The sequence below is a fragment of the Bombina bombina genome, chromosome 4, assembly GCF_027579735.1.
Source record: "Bombina bombina isolate aBomBom1 chromosome 4, aBomBom1.pri, whole genome shotgun sequence".
Taxonomy (NCBI): Eukaryota; Metazoa; Chordata; class Amphibia; order Anura; family Bombinatoridae; genus Bombina; species Bombina bombina.
This window is the reverse complement of record NC_069502.1, coordinates 725,451,538-725,473,079: the sequence shown is the minus strand read 5'-3', so window position 1 is coordinate 725,473,079 and position 21,542 is coordinate 725,451,538.

Sequence of the window (21,542 nt, the reverse complement as noted above, 5' to 3'; positions counted from 1 at the left end):
AAATTACTTAATGGTATAACTGTTAATATTGAGCTTTTACAATCTGAGCTAAGCATACGCAGCACATGTATTAAATATGCACAATATGATAGTATACTGAGAAACTCCCTGAAAGAGGCTAAAAATAATATCATGGAAACAAAACATGAAAAATACCTTAGAGACCAAAGTGACTACGATAATAATAGAATCTATATTTGGAATAAAAAAACAAAGGTCACTTAGCTATAGATTCAAAAGGGATAATAGAAACACAAATAAGGATAAACACACATCTCATGGTCAGGGAAATAAGAAGGGCCAGCAAACGCCTAAAAAGGTAACTTTTTCAGATAGTGAGGTGGAGTCCCAGGATGATTACAACACCGGAGTATCCTCAGGTGATGAAAATATACAAGTCCCCTTAACCCACACAAATAAAACTGGGGATATGGGTTTGACCCCGGCACATACTAATGTGGGTGGCAGAGGAAGAGGGAGGGGAAGACAATCCAGATATCAGGATTTGGATAGGACATCTGAGACTCCTATAACCATAACTGCCACTACTGTGGAAAGGGAAAGGGGAGAGATAGAACAGGTTTTTTCCAGGCCCCCAATAGGACAAGAAGGGGGGGGAAGAGGTGGAGGCAACTTAAAAACAAGGTCTGCAACAAGGAGGAGACAACAGGGTAGGAAGTACAACTGACACCGGTTATCAACCTGTCCAGTCATACATTAAGTAAGGCTGAAGAGAGGGTCTTAGGGTTAGGACTTAATTTTGTCCCTACTGATAATTTTGATCTTTTTTCCATGTTATTGGATGTAAACAAATTAATTAGGTCACTTACATTAAAAAAGCATTTCAAAAATTGTTGTCTGATAATCCCTGTGTTGAACAACTCCCAAAGGTAATGAGAACTAATTTAACATTTGAGGAATGCTGTGATGTAGCAGGTTTAGAGACACTACAAAGGGAGAGTCACAGTGTGGATAGTGAAATCTCACACACTGGTGACACTGGCCCTAAACTTAGAAATACATCAAAATTTTACCCCATCCAGTCTAGGGGTCCGGTACTGGAAAAGTTCCAGAAGAGAGTAGAGGAAGATTTGACTAATCTGGCATATACTACTAAACTTGGGATTAAGGGTAATCTTAACAATAAAGAGAAAAAAGCACTCAAAAACTTAAGTGAAAACACAAATCTGGTAGTCAGGGCCGCAGACAAGGGTGAGTCTGTTGTCTTAATGGATAGGACATTCTTTGAAAAGGAGGCCCTTAGGCAATGAAATGACCCCAAACAATACATTATACTAGACTTTGACCCCACAAGCAGATTTCAAATAGAGCTTTCACACTTGATTAATGATGGGAGGGAAGAGGGCTTTTTGGATGATGGCACTTGTGAATTTTTGTATGCCGTGAATCCCAAGGTCCCTACCTTCAACATTCTGCCAAAGGTACACAAGACCTTGGAGAATGTTGAGGGTAGACCCATCATTAGTGGGATTGACTCCATGTTGGAGCCATTATCCAAGTGGCTTGATTCGATCCTACAACCCCTGGTGGGGGAACTTCTTAGTCACCTTAGAGACACCAAACAACTACTGAAAGAGATAGAAGTAATTCCTTGGAAAGAGGGCTATGGATGGTTATCTGTCGATGTAAAATCTTTATATTCGTCAATCCCACATGGTTCTGGGTTAGAATCCATATCCTTCTTTCTAAGGAGATCCACTGGATACAGTGAGAAATTTATCAAATTTATTCTCAGAGTCACTGAGTTCCTGCTAACTCACAACTTCTTTGTATTTGAACGCGTGTTCTATCTCCAGAGATGTGGCACAGCCATGGGAGCTAAATTTGCTCCCTCTTACGCCAACCTATACATGGGTTGGTGGGAGCTGTGCCACATCTTTGCAGATACAAATACTTATAGGGGTAATATCGTCTACTATCGTCGATATATAGACGTCCTGCTGTTTATATGGGATGGTAGTCAGAATGAAGCACAAGAGTTTGTAAGGCACCTAAATGTTAATAATGCAAGCCTACAATTCACCCATGATTTTGGGCATTCTAAAATTAATTTTTTGGATGTCACCCTCCTTGGTGAGGGGACTGACTATATAAGGGTAGAGCTCTACAGAAAACCCATAACCAGGAACACCCTATTACACGCTCATAGCAGTCACCCTAAGCAGGTTTTTAAGTCGGTACTGAAAGGTCAGTTCACTAGGATAAAAAGGAATTGTACCAAAACCAGTGAACATTCCAAACATGAGATGGAACTATGTGAAAAATTCCTTGAGAGGGGGTACCCTAAACAGGACATTATTAGGGCCCGGGATGAAGTAAGGGCCATAGAGAGGGCCAACCTACTCAAAGATAAATCCATAGAAAGTAATGCAAAATCTGAACAACTTACATTTGTGACTCAGTTTAGCAAACAGTATTACCAAATATGTAATATTATACGTAGACATATGTCCCTTTTAAGGTCAGATGATGATCTAACACATATTGCAACACAGAAGTTGAGATTCGCCTTCAAGAGAGGCAAAACTATAGGAAACTATGTGGCACCTACACAACTAAAAATGAGTGAGACCAATACATCCTCTTGGCTTAGCTGCAAAGGAGTCTATAAATGCAGCTTCACAAACTGCATAGCATGTAGTCATGTCAAACTGGGTAATATATTTAGAAGTTCTTACTCCGGTGAGACATTTGCACATAGAGTGCTTTTTAATTGTAGGTGAACATATGCAGTATATCTTCTTAGCTGTGACTCCTGTGACATTCAGTATACAGGACAAACGTCTAGACAAGTAAGGACTAGGATAAGGGAACATATAAATGACATTAAAAGGGGTACACTAACCACCCCCTTGGTGAACCATTTTAAGGTTAAACACAACAAAGATCCAAGGACATTATCATGGACAATTGTTGAAGTTGTTGGTACAAACAACAGGGGAGGTGATAGGGACACCTTGCTTCTTAAAAGGGAGGTATTTTGGATACACAGGCTGCACACCAGAATGCCAAATGGGCTTAATTCAGTATATGACCTTATTAATTTCTGGTGTTAGCCTGTGTATCTATATATACACAGGAACAATACAATATGTTATATTGGATGATGGTTATATAGTTACAGAGGGTGAACTATAAACAACATAACAAATAATCATCATAAATGTTACAAAAGTTCACTTATACTAAGTCAGTAATCAAGTTCATTTTATGAAGGATCTTATTATTTATGTGAATGTTATTATTATTATTTTTTCAGTCTTTTCCCTACATATATTATCGATCCTTACCTTTAATTTAGTACTAGAATTTTCAACACATGACTGACAGGCAATGATTATCTATATATAGAGCTGTCTATTAGTGTAATGGTACAATTGCACAAAATGCTGTTAAAACAAGCAGATGTATATGATTTATGTTAAATTCGTTATGTTTTCACATGAAGAAGTGCATAATAAGATATGTATTGTACTACACACAAGATATGTATTGTACTAATTTTATGTAGGCTCTACTGTTATGGTTAAAATCAGTAAGCTGTCCTGCATGTGTTCTAGTGGATTATAAGGAGTTAATTTCCGAACAGGGCAATGTAAATATACAAATTGACCCATAGGTGGAGGTGTGTATCAACCACGTAACAATTTTGTTTTTAACCTATCACAGGTGAACTGTTCTTTTAAAAGGCAGGCATAATTCTTACCCTTTAGCTATGATTACGGCTTTTGCCGAAACATGTCAGCATTAGGGTACGTGGGTGACCACTTCTCCACCTAAGCCCTGAGGTTTATGCTTTTCCTAGCATCCGTTGTTGTATTGCATTTTAAACACCTGAATAAAGGACATTTGCATTTTGGAAAATCATCCGGTGCCTACGCTTTCTTTCTTTCTTATGGAAATTGAACGCTTAGTGCTTAGTCATAGAGGTTTCTCTGACTCAGTGATTAATACTATGCTACATTTTCATAAGTCTGTTTCAAGGAAGATTTATTATTGAGTTTGGAATACCTATATTTCATGGTGTTCTTCTCATAAATTCTTCTGGCATTCTTTTTACAATTCCTAAAATTTTACAGTTTCTTCACAATGGTTTGGATAAAGATTTGTCTGCGAGTACTTTGAAGGGACAAATCTCTGCTCTTTCTGTTTTATTTCATAGAAAGATTGCTAAGCTTCCTGATATTCACTGTTTCATTCAGGCTTTGGTTCGTATCAAGCCTGTTATTAAATCAATCTTTCCTCCTTGGAGTCTTAATTTGTTTTTTGAAGACTTTGCAGGCTCCTCCTTTTGTGCCTATGCATTCTTTGGATATTAAACTACTTTCTTGGAAAGTATTGTTTCTTTTGGCTATCCCTTCAGCTAGAAGAGTTTCCGAATTGTCTGCACTCTCTTGTGAGTCTCCTTTTCTGATTTTTCATCAGGATAAGGCTGTTTTGCAGACTTTATTTAAATTTATTCCTAAGGTTGGGAATTCTAACAACATTAGTAGGGAAATTGTTGTTCCTTCCTTGTGTCCTAATCCCAAGAATACTCTTGAAAGATCTTTACATTCTTTGGATGTTGTAAGAGCTTTGAAATATTATGTTGAAGCTACTAAAGATTTCAGGAAGAGTTCTAGTCTATTTGTTGTCTTTTCTGGTTCTAGAAAAAGGTCAGAAAGCTTCTGCTATTTCTTTGGCATCTTGGTTAAAGCTTTTGATTCATAAAGCTTATTTGGAGGCGGGACAGTCCCCACCTCAGAGGATCACAGCTCATTCTACTAGATCAGTCTCCACTTCTTGGGCTTTTAAGAATGAAGCTTCAGTTGATCAGATTTGCAAAGCAGCAACTTGGTCCTCTTTGCATACATTTACAAAATTTTAGCATTTTGATGTATTTGCTTCTTCTGAAGCAGTTTTTGGTAGAAAAGTTCTTCAGGCAGCTGTTTCAGTTTGATTCTTCTGCTTATGTTTTAAGTTTTTTTATTTCAATTCATGAAAAAAACATTTTTTTGTGGATTTAATTTTTTCCGTGGAAAATGGCTGTTTATATTTTATTCCTTCCTTTCTAGTGACTCTTCTGTGGACTTCCACATCTTGGGTATTTCTATCCCATACATCACTAGCTCATGGACTCTTGCCAATTACTTGAAAGAAAAAATAATTTATGTAAGAACTTACCTGATAAATTAATTTCTTTCATATTGGCAAGAGTCCATGAGACCCACCCTTTTTCTGGTGATTATGTTTTTTTGTATAAAACCACAATTATATTTCCAGTTCCTCTTTTATGTATGCTTTTTTACTCCTTTTTCTATCACCCCACTACTTGGCTAACTGAATTGTGGGTGTGGTGAGGGGTGTATTTATAGGCATTTTGAGGTTTGGGAAACTTTGCCCCTCCTGGTAGGATTCTATATCCCATACATCACTAGCTGATGGACTCTTGCCAATATGAAAGAAATTAATTTATCAGTTAAGATCTTACATAAATGATGTTTTTGTGATATTGCATTTTAATTTTTTTAGATAAAACCATTGCACAATTCTGGAAGTAGAGGACTTTATGAAATTTACTGACTGGCAACATTGTTGCCTAGGGGGCTTAGTATTTTTTGAACACTGGAACACACTAGGCAGACAGATTTTACTGATAATAAATATTCTAAAGCTTAAAGCCAATTAAATTAAATCTTTGCATATTTTGGAATCGAAAGAGTTAAATTATTTTCATGAATTTTTAAGATACTCTTATCTTGCATCTTGTTTTTTTTTTCTTCATAAAACTAACTGTGTAATTAGCAGTCTTCATATAACATTAATTTCCATTTCTTTTTACTCAACGTCTTGATAGGATTATTATCAAATATAATTATCATTTATATATTAAATCAGATAACAGTAATATGTGTCTGTGTTAAAATACATGTAAAAACATAAAAATAAAATTGAACTATTGAAATCTGAACTATTACTTACTTTAGGGCCATTAATTAATATGCATTTTCTTTTTTCTTTGTTTCTGGTGTTTTTTATGCCTGAATAACTACTGACATATCTTCACATTTATTGGAGACACAATTCTCTTCAAGATCTTTTGTTTTCATAATGTAATCATTAGATAGTCCTCTATATTATTCTAGTTGTACAATATACCAATGTTTTCCTAAGGACCTAATTGATATAGTATGAGCACTCAATATAGATTGTAAATAATTCTTACATTATTACATCAATATTAATATCAGCTTATTAACAGTAATTATTCCCTAATGATCTCAACGACATTTAACATAGCATAATTTACCATCTCATCATCACTATGTTTCTCTATAAAAAATGTCTTCAGTAAATACATTTATTTAACCTGTATCAAAAACCTCCATTTTTACAGGGGCTTAAAGGAATAGTCTAGTCAAAATTAAACGTTCATGATTCAGATAGAGCATACAATTTTAAGCAACTTTCTAATTTACTCCTAGTATCAAATATACTTCGTTTACTTGGTATCTTTATTTGAAAAAGCAAAAATGTAAACTTTGGAGCTGTCCCATTTTTGGTTCAGAACCTAGGTAACGCTTGCTGATTAATGTCTAAATGTAGCAACCAATCAGCAAGAGCTACCCAGCTGCTGAACCAAAAATGGGCCGGCTCTTAAGTTTACATTCAAATAAAGATACCAAGAGAACAAAGAAAAATTGATAAAAGAAGTAAATAAAAATTTTGCTTAACATTGCATGCTCCACCTGAGTCATGAAAGTTAAAAAAAAACCTTTTAGACTATCCCTTTAATGTACAAGTGATAACTTTCTCTTATCTGTAAAAATGTTGTAGAATTTCTGTCTTTTTCAATTAAATATAGGATTGTGCTCCAGAAAGATGGTGATAGCTTAGTGTGAAAATAAACATGTCTAAAGTCATTTTCCAAAAGAAAATATTTTAGTAATACTTATTTTTAGCCAATTCATTTGGTGCATAGACTTACAAATGGAGAGTTCTGTTTTTTTAAGTGTGAAGGAATTTAGCTGATCTTTATACATATCTGCATTTAATAGGGAAAGAAATTTTGTTATGAATAGACACCGTAGATATTAAAACAGGAATGCTATTAATTAACAATGTTCTTGTACTCTCAAGAACCCATGTGTTAAATAATTTTCAGCTGCCCATTTTTATATAAAAGTGAGAACATATTTCTAAAGTCCGCACAAAACGTTTTTTTTTTTTTTTTGTAGAGAACAAGTACAGCAGAGAATAAAAAAATGAGATAATATGGGATCTTTTAATGACATTCTTTTACATAGTTTTTATGTCTTCCTCTTGTCACCTAACATCTTAATATCTAGATGAATAAATTGTTTTGGGTTTAATTATCTTTCACATATTAAATCAAATGACAGTAACATACATTTGCTTAACTTTCTTGAGAAAACTTTAGACAAAAACAACATTTACAAGTGTAATTTCTTCAAATCTTGTTAGTTAATTAAAAAAAAAAAGTTTCCTCTACTTGTCAATGTTTCTTCAGAAGTGGTGCGTGCATCAGTGCTTTGCAGTTCCTTAAAGAAAAAATAGCATTTAACATTGTAATACTGTGTACAAGTATAATAATGAAACATTCTGTAATGTTCCTAATATCAATCATTGTATCCATGACATTTATATGAGTAATTTTCTGTTAGATTTCAGCTACTTTGTAATGATATTTGCTTTAAAATGTTATAACATTATCTATATATGCAGACTTTGTTTAAACAAGCTCTAATTTTGTGTATCACTATTAATGAGACATTAAACACCAAAATTGTTATTGTTTAAAAGATAGATAACGCCTTTACTATCCATTCCCCAGCTTTGCACAACCAACATTGTTATAGTAATATACTTTATAACATGTAAACCTCTAAATGTCTGCCTGTTTTTAAGCAACTACAGACAGCCTCGTATCAAATGCTTTTTTATTTGCTTTTTTCACAACAGGATACTGCTAGTTCATGTGGGCCATATAGAGAAGTTGTGGCTGAAACTGCACTAATTGGCTAAAATGCAAGTCAATAGATAAGAAATAAATAGCCATGTGATCAGTGGGCTGTCAAAAGAGGCTTAGATACAAGGTAATCACAGAGGTTAAAAGTAAATTAAAATAACAATGTTGGCTGTGCAAAACTAGGGGATGGGTAATAAAGGGATTACCTTTCTTTTTAAACAATAAAAAAAAAATAGTTGACTGTCCCTTTAAATAAATATTTATATTGTGAACTTTTAAAGGGACATTACAGCATTTTAAAATATGTATGTTAATAACAGCATACAAAATAAATGTTAAACTTATTTAGCATTCCTGAGACATATGCCTGAAACCCCTTGGATTGGAAATATCTTGTCTCTTTTAGGAATAAATATAAGCTCCTGCACATATCAAGCAGGTTATTGTTTTAAATTTAATGGAATGTACTTCAGCCTTTTTGGAGGCAGTGGGGAAAACAGACAAAATTATAAAGAGATATTGCTGCATATTTTTTGTTGTTACATACAATTAAACATTTAATGGAAAATTAATTTTTAAGTTTAATGTCTATTTAAATAATTGCAAAACTGAGAGATAAGCTATGCATAAACTGTTTTTTATGTTTTGTGTCTGTAACAATTCCAACTTGAGAACTATCAATGGCAGAATAAGCATTTTTGGATTGGGATCACTGGAAAAACACACTAACTCTGGGGTCAATTATAATCATTTAGCAATACTTTTCAAATGATTTAACTACAAAAATAATTTTAGCTACAAAAATCATCATAGGCGTTAATTGGGATTTTCTGTTAAAAAACAAAAACAAAAAAACATTAGATACATTTTTTCTAATGGCTTGTCATCCACACCAATATCGGCTAATATTCAGAAATCATTTATCTTCCAAAAGCAGGTGCAAGATTGTGATCAACTCATAAATTTGGATTAATGGATACAATCATTCAAGTCCTTAAGAAAACTTACATGAAACCACAAGTAAAGTCTATGGTGGTTTTTTTGTAGATAAATCAGTTAAGTATTTCTAAAGTAGTGTGATCAACCCTAATGTCTGATACCTATATCAAGAGAAAAATAATGTGCCACTAGCCTAAATGCAATAGACCACACAGAGCTTTAATCTAGAAGCTCACAGATGTCAAGGGAGAAAGCAATGAAAATGTAACATTTATCATGGTGAAATCAAACACTGACAAAGTGGCATATCAAAGCAAATACAAACATAAATGCTAAATTGTTCATACAGTTAACATGCATTTATTTCTAGTCTTGTATTCATTATTGTTTAAGGTTTTACAAAGGCAGCCTTTTAAGCACAACTATTTCTGGACGTATATGCAGGTTCTGTAGAGGTATAGTGCTTAATAAATATGCTGAGAGGAAAAACTTCAAACATACCAAAAGAGAAGCCTTTTTCCACCCACTTGTTGAAACTGAAAGACCAATTTTCCATAATACTCAACATAAAATACCTTTCAGTTCATTATGTAGCATAATGTTCTGCATATTTTTTATCTCATTCTTATCAAGAAATTTAGAAAATGTCAGTAAATGAGGTAAAGAGATTGCTCACACTGCCAGCACGTTTTAATAAATCAAGGACATCACCTCATTCAAGGAGAGAAAATTCTCATTCTCTAAGTATACAAATCTGCCTATTCTGAAGTTATATACTGTTACCAGACCAAACACAAATAATAAATGAGTAACAAAGCTGTCACTCAAATATCCATAGGGGGTGCTCTAATGCTCAAACAATAAAAAAATCAGGGCTATGTGTATATCCCCACAAGCCAACAATTTAAGGAAAAGAATCGCAAACTAATTTGCTATGTATATATAAAACCCAACATAAAGTCTCTAGGGGCAAATATGATGTTCCAGCAGCTCTCTGGAAGCAGACGTAGAGAATCAGATTCCTAAGGAGGAAAACAAAACAGAGGTGCCTCTAAGTGTAGTAACGTAAAGGCAACAAGCCAACCCAAAAAACACAGCTAAACCACTCACGTGCGGTGATGCACACTATAGTGCAAATGGGGCAGGCCAAGGCTTCTGAGCCACTCGACTGACTTGATAACCAGCTCTCCGGACAGGTGAACTCTCAGGCTGATGGACCTACTACCACTGTAGGTAGATAGTGAGCATCGTACTTCAATCGTGCCAGGCCGTGTCTTGTAGCGAAACAATGCTCAGGATTCTTGAACCAGAGCAGGTAACAGAATTACCAACAGGAGTAGTAGTGATAAAACCATTTATTAGATAAAAACAAATCTCATTAATACAGTGACGCGTTTCTCTGCTGTTTCCTCAGACTGTAATGATACAAGTAACCGCTACCCATTTAAATCATTCTGCTCCAATAGAAAACCTTACAGGTAAAATATAAGATACACCCCTTATGATGTCATACAGGTATATCACTTGTCAAAGGATCGCAATTAATGTGAAACAATCAATCATTTTTAGCATTGTAAGCAAACATAGCAAGTAAAAGCATTTACCATACAGCATTGAAACATTCTAACTATACAATAAGATACTATCTATATAAAAATCTACAGCGAAGCATAAAAATGCAGTTTTTTCCTATCAAAAACAATATCATAGTGTGTACCAATCAGGCAAACCTGGGAACTATTTAATTTGGTAATGATAACTCAACATGGTTTGAATATATGCAATAACAGGCCATCTTATTTATGCCGTAATATTAACATGTAAATATATAATAACGTAATAATGTATCCAGAATGGATATAGCGTGAAAAGACATTTTCTTGTACTTATGTGATAAGGGATAAAATTGAACCATATACAGATATAGTATAAGAAGTGACCAAACATAGGATTCCCTAATATATCATATAAACTAAACACAAATGTCTCAATAAGGACAATAAGAGTATACTTTCTCTACATTTGTGTATTAGTACTCCTACAACCTTTTAATGTGTTTAATGTGAATCTATACTCAATAAAGATGTGAAAAATAAAAATCAACATTAATTGTGTAAATAATCTAACTAATATGTTGTGATGAAACCTATAGTAATATTGTTGTGATTAGAAAGCAGCTAGATCTATATTAAAATTTAGACCACAAGGATAGAGTGTATGAAGCTTATAAATCCAGAAGGTCTCCCTCTGGCGTAGCCTCGTTAATCTATAATATCTATGGGAAGGTAAAATGTGTTCAATGGGAGTAATGCTAAAGCAATTAAGATCACCACCATGTTGGATATTGCAATGTCGAGGCACACTATGATATAGAAAGTTAGCCTTCATATTTCTGAAATGCTCAGAACATCTGTGGTTTAGGTGCCTACAAGTATGTCCCACGTACTTCATCCCACATTTTTATGTTAATAATTATTAACATTTTCAAGTTAATAATTTCTTGTGGATGCACAAGAAATTCGACTTTTAATCATATGGACACAATTAGTAGAGTCTTAAATGTAGTTTAAGATTTAGATTTAGATGTAGATAGTTTAGATTTAAATGTAGTTTTCCTGTGTGTGATATATTTATACATCTTGCCATTTTTCACTTTACACCGAGCAGACCCAACAGATGTTTATTCTTTTTCATCATGTCATAGGGTTTGAGGGCATGTTTAACTATCTGACTAGGGGCTAGATGGTTTTTGAGTGTAGGAGCTCTTTTAAAAACGAACCTAGGTCTGTATTCAATCATTTTATTCAAAATTGGGTCATTTTTGAGGATACTCCAGTATTTATTTAGCACTTCCTTAACCTCTTGAGTGCTAACGACTGCTCAGAGCCTTCGCTAGCACTCACCTACCTTGAGAGCAATCTGGGGGCTCCCATCAACTCCCATCCCGGCGATCGGCCTATATAGTGACAGGCATCACTGGGGCTTCCTGATACATGGGATGACATCACACTCAATGACATGATGACGTCACAGCGCAACTTTTTTTTAAAAAAATAACAATGGACAAGATAGGGAAAGGGGGCATAATGCTTAGAAGCCTGTATCTCAGGCATCTAAGCTGCTACAGACCCCCAATGCCCACAGTTGGAAAGGTAATCGCCTAACCTTTCCTATGGTATAGGTATTGGGGATCTAGGGGGAAAGTATTTTTTTTTTAAATAGTAAAAAAAAAAAAAATTCCAGCTTAGCTCTCAAAGGTTGCTATTATACTGAGTGATAAACATCATATTATTAGACTTTATGTGGTTCTCTCCCTGTTCGGTGTATTCCTTAGATTTTCTAGGGGCTAGGTCTCTTTCATTAAGTCTGGCTCTCACATAACCATCCTAAATGATTTGGTCAGGATATCCCTTCTCTTTAAATCTATCTTTTAGAATCTGACTCTGTACATTATAAGTTGTTAGCTCACTGAAATTTCTTCTAATATGTTTAAATTGTCTATAGGGTTCATTTGTTTTCCACAGTAAATAGTGGTTGCTATTAACATTCAAAAAGCTATTGCAATCCACTGGTTTAAAGTGTGTTTGTGACTTAATGATACCAGTATTGGTAAAGGATAACAACAGGTCAAGGAAAACAATAGACTGTGATTGTATACAGCTTGTGAATGAAAGACCCATATCATTAGCATTCAAGTGTTCTATGTACTTATTGGCCTCCTTAAGTCCCCCCTTCCATATAAGGATCAGATTGTCTATATATTGACCATAGAAGATCAGACTCACCCCAAACCAAGGGTCATAGATGTATTTCTCCTCAAAAATCCCCATATAGAGATTCACAAAACTTGGGGAGAATCTGGTCCCCATAGTCGTCCCTTTGGTCTGCAAATAAAATCGGTCCTTAAACAAAAAATAATTGTGCTCAAGAATAAAAGCTATTAGCCGCAAAATGAACTGTTTTTGTAAATACAGTAAATACCAATCCCTTTCAAGAAACTCTGATATGGCCTTAATTTCCAAATTATGTGGAATATTTGAGTAAAGTGCCTGAACATCACATGTTATCCATAAGTGTTCATCTTCCGTCTTTATATTTTGTAATTTTAATAACAAATCAGAAGAATCTCTAATGTAAGAATCTAAACCTTGGACATATTTTTTGAGAAAAAAATTCATATAGGAGGAGGCATTGTCTGTCAGACTGCCTATCCCGGCAATAATCGGCCTGCCAGGGGGATTGTGTACATCCTTTTGGATTTTCGGGAGATGGTAATAAAATGCTGTATTTAGTGTTTTGGCGCTAGATACAATTTTTCAGATTTGAGAATGATACCTTCTTGATAAGCAAAATCTATTATACCAGAAAAAGTTTGTAAATAAACATCAGTGAAGTCCTTATCCTACAATACGTGATATTTTCAAGAATCCTTTGTGCTTCAATCACATAATCAGATAAGTTTTTCACAATAATTCCTTGCTCCCTTGTCCACTTGGCAAATCACTAGATTCTCATTACATTTTAGTGACTCTAGAGTCTTTCTCTCCTGAATATAAAGATTACATGGACCTCTGAACTTTTAAGGTATTTTCTCAAATTCTTCTATTACCAGTTCCTTAAAGATTTCAATATGATGTAAATTTGAGCACTGGGGTTTAAAATTTAAGTTTATTTTTGTACGGTGTATGAATATAATCATTATTTAAATGTTCCATTAGTTGGTCTGGTTCACTATATATAATATGCTGTTTAATCCTAGTGTCCACGTTATCTGTCAGTATGGGTATTAAAGTATCCTCCCTAAGATTTTTTCTCAGCAAAGTATTTCTAAAGTGCAAGCTTTCTTGTGAATCTATTGAGGTCCACATACAAATCAAACATACTCTGAGAATTAGTAGGACTGAAAGAAATGCAAGAAAAAAGAGGGGGCGCCCTATAGGGGGAACCAAAAATTTCTAAGTTCCTACAATATTTGTACTAAATATCAGAGATTAAGATATAATATGTCAAATATGTATACCTCATAGGGGATATATTTTGCTGGTGCTTAAGTATTAGGATTAGCAGTCTTAAATAGTTACAATATATAGGATATAGTGATTACCTCCTAAGAGAAAGACAAGTATAGAAAAATGGTGAAGATATGGCTCAAAATCAAATAAATTCTGCTATAAATACCTTCTAAAAGATAGAAACATATCTCCTAAGAGAGAGAGAATAAAATATATATATACCCAATGGTAAAGAGGTAGCTCAATAATATGATATACTTAAATCATAGTGGTAAGTGAATTGTAGAATCCAATACACAGTGTAGAGAATATATGGAAGATGGTATATACTCAAGATGATATAGTCTCTATTCGTAATGATGGAAAGTCACTGTGATGGGTGGGAGGCAGCTGTCTGTGGAGATCCAGGCCAGGATCCAAAGCAGCAATCTACAAAGACAAGAGGAAACAGAAGTGCCACATGGCCCAATATTGTCTGGTCCAGATAACAAGTAGATGTAAATGCACAGAGTAAACTCACATTTGTAGAAGCACCTCAATTAGTGCTATAGTGGCAGTCTGGGATTTCTTATAGTCACCCAGGGGACCACTCTCCTGGTGTAGGTATGGTGTCTAGATCAGTGATTTTTAACCTTTTTTTGCCGTGGCACACTTTTTTACATTAAAAAATCCTGTGGCACACCACCACCCCAAAATTTAAAAAAAAATCACACATTGTAGCCTAATACAGCAAATATATATATACACATACACACAAACACACACATACTGTATGTATTGTGCTGTTATGCTATGCCTCCTACAAACTACCCCTGCACTGGGAGTAAAAAACAAGCAAAATTTAAAAAATATGTCACACTGTTGTCAGTCTGCCGTGGCACACCTGAGGATCTCTCACGGCACACTGGTTGAAAAACACTGGTCTAGATTAACGACATAAAGGAACACAGGTGCCTATATGGCCTAGTATTGTTTTGACAGCGGTGAGTTGGAATGTAGATAGAAAAGGTACTCACATTTGATGTAGCATCTCCCTTGATGCTATAGAGGCAGAATGGGATCAATATAATCACCCACCAGACTTAAGCACAGGCCTGCTGGATACAGAGGAAATCCAGGAACCACCAGTATTCAGAAGTGGGCCCAAACGAGGGATCCCTCTCACATTAGGATAAGGTAGCAAACAAGGAGGTGATAGCAAGTGTCCAAATATATAAAAAGGTTTATTAAAATAGTAAAATCAAAGCAACGCGTTTCTCAGCTCAAGGCTGTTTCATCAGGCTTCATAAAAACATTTGAGAACACTTGCTATATATACACAAATATCTAACTAATGCTGATTAGTATCACATGGTATTGGGAGGAGTCTAAGATGCACAAATGGTCCTATTGGCCATACAATGTAATAATCTTGATCAATGTAATTAACATAGTAAATCCTCTACCACTCAAAGATCATATCAGCAGATTTCTCATTAATGTGACATTTTAGTTAATCAAGAGATACATTTCATTGACTGCTATAGTAACATATTGTAAAAACTTTACATTTTGAATTAGATGGTAGTAAATAAAAGTAAAAAGCAAAACTGACAGCAGCTCACAATTATATACTTGAACATATGTATATATATATATATATATATATATATATATATATACATACACACACACATACCTATATCATCTAATACAAATGTCTATAACATTTATGAGCTCATCATTTAAAGTGTTTGTGAGCAAACAATTATCTCTCAAAGCGTATATTACTATTGCTATAGATTACAATGTTCATATAATAAAACAATAAAACAAACAGTATAATGTTACAAACCTTAGTAGATCATATTGTGTTTGGGAAATATGGTGTCTCATACTAGCCATATCGATATATAAAGGTATAATGGAAGACACCATATTTCCCAAACACAATATGATCTACTAAGGTTTGTAACATTATACTGTTTGTTTTATTGTTTTATTATATGAACATTGTAATCTATAGCAATAGTAATATACGCTTTGAGAGATAATTGTTTGCTCACAAACACTTTAAATGATGAGCTCATAAATGTTATAGACATTTGTATTAGATGATATAGGTATGTGTGTGTGTATGTATATATATATATATATATATATATATATATATGTTCAAGTATATAATTGTGAGCTGCTGTCAGTTTTGCATTTTACTTTTATTAACTACCATCTAATTCAAAATGTAAAGTTTTTACAATATGTTACTATAGCAGTCAATGAAATGTATCTCTTGATTAACTAAAATGTCACATTAATGAGAAATCTGCTGATATGATCTTTGAGCGGTAGAGGATTTACTATGTTAATTACATTGATCAAGATTATTACATTGTATGGCCAATAGGACCATTTGTGCATCTTAGACTCCTCCCAATACCATGTGATACTAATCAGCATTAGTTAGATATCTGTGTATATATAGCAAGTGTTCTCAAATGTTTTTATGAAGCCTGATGAAACAGCCTTGAGCTGAGAAATGCGTTGCTTTGATTTTACTATTTTAATAAACCTTTTTATATATTTGGACACTTGCTATCACCTCCTTGTTTGCTACCTTATCCTAATGTGAGAGGGATCCCTCGTTTGGGCCCACTTCTGAATACTGGTGGTTCCTGGATTTCCTCTGTATCCAGCAGGCCTGTGCTTAAGTCTGGTGGGTGACTATATTGATCCCATTCTGCCTCTATAGCATCAAGGGAGATGCTACATCAAATGTGAGTACCTTTTCTATCTACATTCCAACTCACCGCTGTCAAAACAATACTAGGCCATATAGGCACCTGTGTTCCTTTATGTCGTTAATCTAGACACCATACCTACACCATGAGAGTGGTCCCCTGGGTGACTATAAGAAATCCCAGACTGCCACTATAGCACTAATTGAGGTGCTTCTACAAATGTGAGTTTACTCTGTGCATTTACATCTACTTGTTATCTGGACCAGACAATATTGGGCCATGTGGCGCTTCTGTTTCCTCTTGTCTTTTTAGGACTGAAAGAAAGCCACTTCCACTAGATCCTCGTTTGTGTATCCTCTCTTTCCTGAGTTTGGGGGGGTCTGAGTGGCCAGGGGTTCCAAATAGCTTGCAATTTTCCTTTGTGCCCAAGACTGTTGTCTTGGTATCTGTTCTAAAAAAAAACCTCATTATTCGAATTGCCAGCTCTTTGGTCCACATCGGGTCCATTGTGTGAATCCCTTCTGGGAACATTATGTGGATTCACCGATGTAGATGTAAGAGGTGTATAGTTTGGGTCCTCAGGAATATTTCTCAAAACTTCGTAATGATAAGATGTAGTGTAATGTTGATAAGAATTAGTATTATGATATGTTCTGGGTCCTTGATTATAATTTGAGTTATGAGCCTGTGTGTAATACCCCTGATTCTGGGGGGTTGACTACATGTTCTGGGACCTTGATTGCTAGATAAGTAATGACCTTGTGTTCTAGAACCCTGATTCTGTGATTGATGGTTCTGTCTCCATAACCCATGGTGTGGCCCTTTAGGAGTCATAGGGGCAAATTTATCAAACTCCGTAAGGAGCTTGATGCCCTGTGTTTCTGGCGAGCCTTCAGGCTCGCCGGAAACACAAGTTATGAAACTGCGACTAAAGACCGCTGATCCATAACCAGTCCGCCTGCTCCTAGACGGCGGACAGACATTGCCAGAAATCAACCCGATCAAATACGATCAGGTTGATTGACACCCCCTGCTAGTGGCCGATTGGCCACGAATCTGCAGGGGGCAGCATTGCACCAGCAGTTCACAAGAACTGCTGGTGCAATGGTAAATGCCGAGAGTGTATGCTGTCGGCATTTATCGATGTGCAGCGGACATGATCTGCAACATCGGATCATGTCTGCTTGCACAATGATAATTCAGCCCCATAGAGTGAGCTTGCTTTTCCACTCTGCATAGACCTGTATTCTTTGAATTATTATTGGAAAAAACAGTGTTTCTTTGGACAGTAGTCCACTTATTCAGGGACTGGTGTTCCTGAGCTGGTTTAGAACAATAACCCCCTTTGTTTTTAGATCTGTGTTGTCTATTATATGTGAAAACTTCTCCTTTAGTATAGTCTTCATTGCCCCTATTCATTTTATGATTTTTATTGGAAATAAGTTCTCTCTTATAAGTATCAGTTTTATCTAATACCATTTTGTTAAGTTCTTAAAATTGAGGAGAGGTTTTAAATTTATTTAAACCATTCTGTACATTTTCAATTTCCTTGCTAGTTTTATCAACCAAATGTTCTCTTTGTGAGATAAGGATATTCATTATTTTGAAAAAAACATTAATTCAGTGCCTCTTCCCATTTGGTTAATCCACATATTTTTTCAAGGTATCCATATCCCACCAGTGCCCACATTCAATGTTTGTCAGTTCCTCTAGTCTAGCGAACAAAGAATGTATAGATAGTTTGTCTAGATCACTCTCAGAGGAATAAACAGGATCTATAGGGTTAGTATCAGATACCATTAATAATTTTTTGTTGGACAGCATCGCGGCTGCTCCCCTATAAATATGAAATACCAAACACAAATAATAAATGACAAGCTAATACACAGATGGCAACTATAGCCACATGGGTACCTGTAAGAGGTGCCAAGTATCAAGGATATGAAATTAGAATATGAAAAAGATAATCAAATGTGGGGCAATCAGACGGATGAGTGTAAAAGTGTACAGTGTACTCCAATAATCACAAGCTCAACCCGCAAATGTTAAATGTCAAGGTATAGATGGCCTAGTTATCTAAATAGTATATACAGGCATGTGGTGTATAGATAAAAATGGCATACAGTATTTAAGATAACAGCCCCAACACAATAACTAATAGGCATACATACGTATACACATCTGTTCATGTGAACAGAAGGATCAAACAGAGAGTCCAAATATGGCTAATTAATATATGGTAGTCCTACTAATAATAGGATTCCAAACTTTGTAGCATTTATTCATCCATTTTCAGCTTTTACAAAGCATAGGCACACAGCAGCAAATGCAATGTTTCGGGCTGTTAACCCATACTCATGCTAACCCTTAGCATGAGTAAGGGTTAACAGCCCGAAACGTTGCATTTGCTGCTGTGTGCCTATGCTTTGTAAAAGCTCACAGTATCCCAGAAAGGGATATGAAAGCGCGCTGAATATAAAACGGTTAAATGTCAAAAAAAATTTGACTTGTAAGTCTAAAAAAACATTTCTACTGTATCAACTTCTGAATATGTCCGTATAAAACAGTATTGGATTGGAGAGAAGTGGATAATCTTCTTCTTGGGTATGGTGAGGCCAGGCAGCTCCTCTTGGTCCCAGAGAGTAAAGGAAAGCTGTTGGAATACAAAAGATAGAGAGAGGGCGCCACAATAGCGTGATATCGTCTGGTAATACAGGTGTAGGTGTAAGTAGGTAATGGGCTTACCGGAACATACGGCACTGTGCTGTGACCAGTGCATGACCAGTGTGCTACTCCAGTACTAATAGAACAACACGCAAAGTCTTTCAACTGAAATCTAGCCACCAGGAGGTGTACACCTAGCGAGAACCAGGAGAAGAGTCTTAGGAGCTTTTTTCCACAGTGTACTAGCCACTGTTAAGTGCTAGCAAGCTTTCACGCACTGGTCAAAGTACAGTGCCGTATGTTCCGGTAAGCACATTACCTACTTACACCTACACCTGTATTACCAGAAGATATCACGCTATTGTGGCACCCTCTCTCTATCTTTTGTATTCCAAAAGCTGAAAATGGATGAATAAATGCTACAAAGTTTGTAAAACTTTTTTCCTCATTTATTGGTGTTGTGGACTCCAGTTGTCTACATATTACAGAGAGGCGTTTGCAGTGTCCCTCTACCACGTGCATCAGGTGTGTGCTGTCTGTCACTTGTGAACTGTTACAACTGCAACTACAATAATATGATTCCAAGTAGTCTCAAACCACAGATCCAAAGCTGGAGACAGCTCCTCTAGAGTGTCGTGCCACAACACAGGATATGATGATCTATAACAAAGAAGATAGAGGGCACCCTCTATTTTCTTTGTTATAGATCAACAAATAATAAATGAGTAACAAAGCTGTCACTCAAATATCCATAGGGGAGGCTGAGTGCTCTAATGCTCAAGCAAAAAAAAAAAATCAGAGCTATGTGCATATCCCCACAAGCCAACAATTTAAGGAAAAGAATCACAAATGAGCAAACTAATTCACTATGTATATATAAGACCGAACATAAAGTCTCTAGTGGCAAATACGATGTTCCAGCAGCTTTCTGGAAGGATCAGCAGACGTTACCAGACCTCCATGGAGACTTACTGCTGAAGGTTTGTCTTATTTCCCGATTCCCCTGAATACTTGCACATAATGCAAACACTTACTATTGTGGTGTTAATATGTGTATACAGAATGGTGTTGCCATCGTTTTTGGAAGTAATCATAACTAAATAATCTGCTTTACTCAGTTATCTTTAAGAAAACATTTTAGTTTTCCCATTAATTTTGAATGGGTAAGTGGCATTACATTTGCTCAATAAACAATAATTCGGCCTTAATAATCTGGTCGCAGAAAGGGTTACGTTACTTTTCCCAGTTAGTTCAGGGTGAAGAGCAAGTGCTACAAACATTTGAAACACTGGCTGAACAATATCAGCTACCGACAAAAACATTCTTTGCTTATTTACAAGCCCGAAGTTATCTCTCGAAATCTTTGCAAACGCATAGAATTGGGTGGGACCCAGGAATTGATTCAGGAGTGAAATTATACTCGGTTGGTAAAAAATCTATATCATACTGGTATAAATTCTTATTAAATATATCAGGGAAAGAACATATCAACAAAAGGAAAATGTTTCTCACTAAATACACCAACCCAATGCAAGATGAAGATATTGAAAGGAGCATTAAACTGGCTGACGCAGCCACAAGAGTAGTAAGTTAGAAAGAATCACAGGTTAAGCTTCTAAATAATTTTTATCTAACCCCTATGAGGATGAGCAAATGGGAGCAGAATGGGGATAAGGGGAATTGCTTCAAATACCAGAAAGAGGGAGCTGATCTGCAACATTGTATATGGGATTGCCCAAAAATCCATCAATTTTGGAGTAAAATACAATTCTGGGTGAACAGGTTTCTACGAGATGAGTGTGTTCTCCAATTAAGACATATTTTTCTATTAAAATAATACGGGCGACATAAAGGTGAGGGACAATTAATCAACATGGTTATTCTAGCAGCCCGGCACATGATATTTTTGAAATGGGGAGCCTCTGAGGCCCCGACAGTAGGCGAGTTTGTTAACATTATTAAGCTACAAATGACTATTGAAAGACAATACCTAGTCGGAGGATCGGAAATGGTCATCAGGCTCTTCTTTGATAAGTGGAAGAGGGTAATTTTAGCATGGCCCCAGTGGGCACAGATTCATTTTGTTTCACCTTTGAAGAATAACACTAATTTCATGATGCTGGTTGCTGGGGAGGCTCTCCCGGTACACTGGCTTTAATGCTCTCTGTCAGGGTTAGGGGAATGATCGACCATCAAGTCAGGAGGTAGATTTATCTT